Source organism: Neomonachus schauinslandi, chromosome 10, assembly GCF_002201575.2.
Source record: "Neomonachus schauinslandi chromosome 10, ASM220157v2, whole genome shotgun sequence".
NCBI classification, from domain to species: Eukaryota; Metazoa; Chordata; class Mammalia; order Carnivora; family Phocidae; genus Neomonachus; species Neomonachus schauinslandi.
The window spans coordinates 20,363,966-20,371,088 of NC_058412.1; positions in this window are offsets into that span (position 1 = coordinate 20,363,966).

Genomic DNA, 7,123 nt, shown 5'->3' on the forward strand with positions numbered 1-7,123 from the left:
TAAAAAAAAAAAAAAAAAAAAAAAAAAAAAATATATATGTATTATAGGGCGCCTGGGTGGCTCAGTCGTTAAGCGTCTGCCTTCGGCTCAGGTCATGATCCCAGGGTCCTGGGATCGAGTCCCACATCGGGCTCCCTGCTCTGCGGGAAGCCTGCTTCTCCCTCTCCCACTCCCCCTGCTTGTGTTCCTGCTCTCTCTGTGTCTTTCTCTGTCAAAAAAATAAATAAAATCTTTTAAAAATAATAATAATAATAAAATATATATGTATCGGGCGCCTGGGTGGCTCAGTTGGTTAAGCGACTGCCTTCGGCTCAGGTCATGATCCTGGAGTCCCTGGATCGAGTCCCGCATCGGGCTTCCTGCTCAGCGGGGGGTCTGCTTCTCCCTCTGACCCTCCCCTCTCTCATGTGCTCTCTCTCATTCTCTCTCTCTCAAATAAATAAATAAAATCTTTAAAAAATATATATATATATGTATTATAGATAGATATACTTTGCCTCCTTACATATGTTTATATAGATATTATATATAAACAGATAGAAAATGTAGACAGTAGATATAGATAATAGATTCATAGATAGATACATAGATACAATAGATAAATATATCTCCTTGTTGATCAGGCGAGGGTCCAAATGGGCAGTATCTAATGAGAGCACCTATGTTGGAACATAGCTTCTATCATGATGGCCACGGGCCACATGCCAGACCCATCAGGGGTAGAGATGATCTTTTCAACATCTTTTATGAGGCAGGCATTGGCAGAAATATTACTAGAGCAATTTTGTAAAGAATCAACTCTCTTTCATGAAGCTGTTACTGGAACTCTTATCATGGTTAAGAAAGATGACACTAGTTCTTGTACATCTGTAGGAAATCACCATTGGCCAAGAAATTAGAGTTTTTGGCTTTCCACAGGATTGGGTGAGGGAGGAGTCATTCTGGTTTCACTTCCTTGCTCAGATAAGCAAGAAGTCAAGACTAGCAATTCTCGAGGCCAGTTCCTCAGGTTTTCACAATCACAGCTATCCCAACCTCTCTACCCACATGGCCTGGATTTCTGATTGTCCCTTCAAAGTAGACAATGATGTTATTATATATTGAACAGAATCTTGGACATTGAACCCCTAGTTCACATAATCTTTAACTTCCTCATTGGGTAACAGCTCCATTGTAGAGCCAAGTCTGTCTGATACCAGGATCATTTCCCATCCAGTTTTCCCAGTACATTTTATTAAAGAAACTACCCTTTTCCCAGCATATATTTTTGGCTCCTTTGTCATAAATTAATTGACAATATATGTGTGGGTATTTTTCCGGGCTCTCTATTAGGTTCCATTGACCTATGTGTCTTATATCTCAATACCATACTGTTTTGATTACTATAGCTTTGTAATATAGCTTGAAGTCAGGAAGTGTGATGCCTCCAGCTTTGTTCTTCTTTCTCAAGATTGCTTTGTCTATTTAGGGTCTTTTGTGGTTTCATACAAATTTTAGAATTGTTTTTCATATTTCTGTGAAAAATGCCATTGGAATTTTGACAGAGATTGTATTCACTCTAGATAGTTTTGGGTAGTAGGGACATTTTAACAAACAACAATCTTTCCAACCCATGAGCACAGAATACCTTCTCATTTATTTGTGTCTTCTTCTATCTTTTTCATCAATGTCTTATAGTTTTCAGTGTTCAGATCTTTCACCTCATTGGTTAGATTTATTCCTAGGTATTTTATTCTTTTTGATGCTATTATAAATGATGTTGTTTTCTTAATTTCCCTTCCAGATAGATCGTTATTGTGTAGAAACACAAATGATTTTTATATATTGGATTTGTTTTTTTAAAAGATTCGTTTATTTATTTGAGAGAGAGAGAGAGCACAAGCAGAGGGAGAGGGAGAAGCAGGCTCCACGATGAGCAGAGAGCCTGAAGCAGGGCTCAATCCCAGGACCCTGGGACATGACCTGAGCTGAAGGCAGACGCTTAACCTAGTGAGCCACCCAGGCGCCCCGTATATATTGGTTTTGTATGCTGCAACTTTACTAACTTGCTTATTCTAAGTTTTGGTTTTTTTTTTTAAGATCAATTTTTTTTTTTTAAGATTTATTTGAGAGAGAGAGAATGAGAGAGAGAGAGCACATGAGAGGGGGGAGGGTCAGAGGGAGAAGCAGACCCCCCGCTGAGCAGGGAGCCCGATGCGGGACTCGATCCCGGGACTCCAGGATCATGACCTGAGCCGAAGGCAGTCGCTTAACCAACTGAGCCACCCAGGTGCCCCTCTAACAGTTTTTTGGTGGGATTTTTAGGGTTTTCTACATATAATGTCATGTCATCTGCACAAAGAGACAATTTTACTTCCCTTCCAATTTGGTTACCTGTTATTTCTTTTTCTTCCTAATTGCTCTGGCTAGGACTTCCAGTACTATGCTGAATAAAAGTGGCAAGAGTGGGCATCCTTGGGGCACCTGGCTGGCTCAGTCAGTAGAGCATGTGGTTTTTGATCCAGAATCATGAGTTTGAGCCCCACATTGGGTGTAAAGATTACTTGGGGGGGGGGGGGGAAGTAAATTAAATTAAAAAAAAAAGAGTGGGCATCCTTGTCTTGTTCCTGATCTTAGAGGAAAAGATTTCAGCTTTTCACCATTGAGTATGATGTTCACTTTGGGCTTGTCAGATATGGTCTTTATTATGTTGAGGTATGTTCTCTGTACACCTAGTTTGTTGACAGTTTTTATCATGAAAAAATGTTGAATTTTGTCAAATGCTTTTTTTGCATCTATTGAGATTATCATATGATTTTTATTTTTAATTTTGTTAATGAGGTGTATCACATTGATTTGCAGATACTGAACATCCCTGGAATAAATCTCAATTAACCAAGGTGTATGACCCTTTTAATGTACTGTGGTATTTGGTTTGCTCATTTTTTGAGTTCTCTTTCTCTCTCTTTTTTTTTTTTTTGATGAGTCTGGTTAGACGTTTTTCAATTTTATTGATTTTTTCAAAGAACCAGCTCTTGGTTTCATTGTTCTATGGTTTGCTCATTTTTTTGTTGAGGATTTTTGCATCCATGTTCATCAGGGACACTGGCCTGTAATTTTCTTTTCTTGTAGTATCCTTATCTGGTTTGGTATCAGGGTAATACTAGCCTCATAAAGTGAGTTTGGAAGTGTTTCTTCTCTTTCTGTTTGAGAGCTTGAGAAGAATTGGTGTTAATTTTTCCCAATGTTCGGTAGAATTCACCAGTGAACCCACTTAGTTGTGGACTTTTCTTTGTTGGGAGGTTTTTTGTTTTTTGTTTTTTAAGATTTTATTTATTTACTTGACAGAGAGAGAGCAAAAGCAGGAGGAGCATCAGTCAGAGGGAGAGGGAGAAGCAGGTTCCCCACTGAGCAGAGAGCCTGCCCTGGGGCTTGATCCCGGGATCCTGAGATCATGACCTGAGCCAAAGGCAGCTGCTTAACCAACTGAGCCACCCAGGTGCCCCATATTGGGAGGTTTTTGATTACTGATTCAATCTCCTTGCTAGTAATCATTCTGTTCATATTTCTATTTCTTCATGATTCAATCTTAGAAGGTTGTGTGTTTCTAGAAATTTATCCATTTCTTCTCAGTTTTCCAATTAGTTGGCATAGGCTTGTTCATTGTAATCTCTTATGACTCTTCAAATTTCTCTGGTATCAGTTGTAATGTCTCCTCTTTCATTTGTTATTTTATTTGAGTCCTCTCTATTTTTCTTGATTAGTCTAGCTCAAAGTTTGTCTATTTTGTTTATCTTTAAAAAAGAATCTCTTAGTTTCATTAACATTTTCTCTTGTCTTTTAGTCTCTCATTTATTTTTGCTCTGATCTTTGTCATTTTGTTCTTTCTACTAACTTTGGGCTTCATTTGTTCTTTTTCTTTTTTTCCCTAGTTCATTGAGGTGTAAAATTAGGTTCTCCATTGGAGAGCTTTCCTTTTTTCTGAAGGTAGGAGTTAACTGCTATACAGTGTCCTCTTAGAACTGCTTTTGCTGCATTCCATAAGTCTTGATATATTATATTTCCATTTTAATTTGTCTCAAAGATGGTTTTTTCTTTCTCTTTTGACTTCTTTGACCCATTGATTGTTCAGGCACATGTTGTTTAATTTCTGCATACTTGTGAAGCTTCCAATTTTCTTCTTGTAATCAATTTCTAGTTTCATAGCATTGTGGTCAGAAAAGAGGCTTGATAAGATTTCAAGCTTCTTAAATTTATTAAGACTCGTTTTGTGACCTAACATTTGATTTATCCTGGAGAATGTTCCATGTGCTCTTGAGAAGAATGTGTGTTCTGCTACTGTTGGATGAAATGTTCTGTAAATGTCTGTTAAGTCCATCTGGTCTAGCATGTCATTTAAGTCCAATGTTTCTTAATTGATCTTCTGTCTGGATGATCTATTCTTTGTTGCAAGTGGGATATTGAATTTCCCTACTATTGTGTTGCTGTCTGTTTCTCCATTCAGTGTTAATACTTGCTTTATATATTTAGGTGCTTCCATGTTGAGTGGTAAATATTTACAAATGTTACAGACTCATGATGAATTGATCCCTTTACCATTATATAATGATTCTCTTTGTCTCTTGTTACAGGCTTTGGCTTAAAGTCTGTTTTGGGTGATGTAAGTATAGCTTACCTCTGCTTTCCTTTGGTTTCCATTTGCATACAATATCTTTTTCCATCCCTTCACTTTCAGTCTATTTGTACCCTTAAAGCTGAAGTGAGTCTCTTCTAGACAGCATATAATTGGGTTTTGCTTTTTTATCCATTCAGCCACTCTGTATCTTTTGATTGGAGAAGGAAAAACCCTTTTTTTTTTTAAGATTTTATTTATTTATTTATTTATTTATTTATTTATTTATTTATTTATTTGACAGAGAGACAGAGACAGCCAGAGAGGGAACACAAGCAGGGGGAGTGGAAGAGGGAGAAGCAGGCTTCCCGCGGAGCAGGGAGCCTGATACGGGGCTCCATCCGAGGACCCTCGGATCATGACCTGAACCGAAGGCAGATGCTTAAGGACTGAGCCACCCAGGCACCGCCCAAAGAGAATTTCCTTTTAAGAGACTTCGTCCTGTAGCTTCACAGCTAGCAGGACCAACATTAGTTCCAGAGGGAAATAGATTGAGCAATTGTTATAAAATGCAATATGAGATAAACAGTGTGGTATGACTGTGCCAGAAAACAGGGCTGCTGTTAGCTCTGCTCTCATTAACACTGCCATGGCCACAGACTTCAGCTTTAACCAGTTGGCCATCTCAAATGTGCTTGCCTTGAATTAGGTCATGACCAGGAGGCAGGCTGTAGGTGGATCCTGTTCAAAGTCCTCACCTCTGACCCTACAGCAGTCAATAGCAGTTACTGCTCAGAGGAAGAGGTGCTGGGCCCAGACTGCCTGGGCTGGAATTCTCCCACCTGAGTACCTTCTACCTATCAGAAGTTGGGCAAGCCACTTAACCTCTTTAAGCCTCCGTTCTCTCGACGAGGATTATTATGATGGCTGAATGAGGGGATACATGTAAAGCACCTAGAACAGTGTCTGGTACATTGGAAGCTATCCATAAATGTTAGCTATTGTATCTTGTATGTTATATCCGACCAGAAAAGAGGACAAAAATAGGCCTTCTCAACTCTTCTTCCCTCCTGCAAAACTTACAAATAACTAGCTGTTCCCATTTCTCTACTAAGCAGCAAGATTTAGCTTACTTGCTGACAGGGCCAGCAAGAGCCTAAAGGAAAGGAATCTTTGAATGTCTGCTATATACCTGGCAATTTATAGGAGGATACAAAGATTGAGGACCTTCTCAAGAAACATTTTTTAGGGGTGCCTGGGTGGCTCTGTCGGTTGAGTTTCCAACTCTCGATTTCTGTTCAGGTAATGATCTTAGGGTCCTGAGATTGAGCCCCAGGTCGGGCTCCCCGTTCAGCACAGAGTCTGCTTGTCCCTCTCTGTCCCACTCTGCCCCTCCACATGCACTCTCTGTCTAAAATAAATAGGTAAAATCTTTAAAAAAAAAATTTTTTTTAAAAAGAAACATTTTTTTAGGGACAATTTCTGCCAACTAGTAATATGATCTTAATACTCAATCCAATTCAATTAAACAGGTTAATTTAGTATATTTCAATCATGAGCCAAATACCGAGGACCAGAAATGAGTGCAAGTTAGCAAAACAGTGAGGTCAGGGCCTGAGTCTGTCATGTTTATTATATTTGCAGTGCCCAGAATAACACCTTGTAACAGGAAGTGTTCAATACATTTTTGTTGAATGAATAAATAGATAAAGGAATAAATAAACAAGACACAGTCCCTACTCCCAAATAACTCATTAAAATAAGAAGACTGGGGCACCTGGGTGGCTCAGTCGGTTAAGGGTCTGCCTTCAGCTCAGGTCATGATCCCAGGGTCCTGGAATGGAGCTGCATCTGCATTGGGCTCCCTGCTCAGCGGGGAGCCTGCTTCTCCCTCTGCCTGCCACTCCCCCTGCTTGTGCTCTCTCTCTCTTTGTGTCATATAAATAAAATAAAAGAAAATAAGAAAAAAAGAAAATAAATAAAATAAGAAAGACCTATTAACAAATACCATACATTATTATATGCAATCATAACTGTATATACAAGATCCTAAAGTGACATTGAGGAATAAGTGATAAACTCTACAGATCTTAGGGCAAGGGAGGGTATCCAACAAGTCTCCAAGGAGAAATGGCACCCAGTGAAGACAGTGGACGGGGCAGGGAGAGTGAATGAGATTGGAAGCAAGGAGACCAGTTAGGAGGGTTTTGCAATACTTCAGGGGACATTATGTCCTAACTAGCAGTCCAGGGGCGGTGGGGGGGGGTTCATTAGCTTAGACAAACGTACATCTTTATTTTCACTAACCTTAAACTTATGACTTTGTCACTAACAGAAATCACAGATATTTTCTTTCTTTCTTTCTTTCTTTTTTAATTATTTATTTATTTGACAGAGAGAGAGCGAGAGCAGGAACACAAGCAGGGGGAGTGGGAGAGGGAGAAACAGGCTTCCTGCGGAGCAGGGAGCCCGATGCGGGGCTCGATCCCAGGACCCTGGGATCATGACCTGAGCCGAAGGCGGATGCTTAAC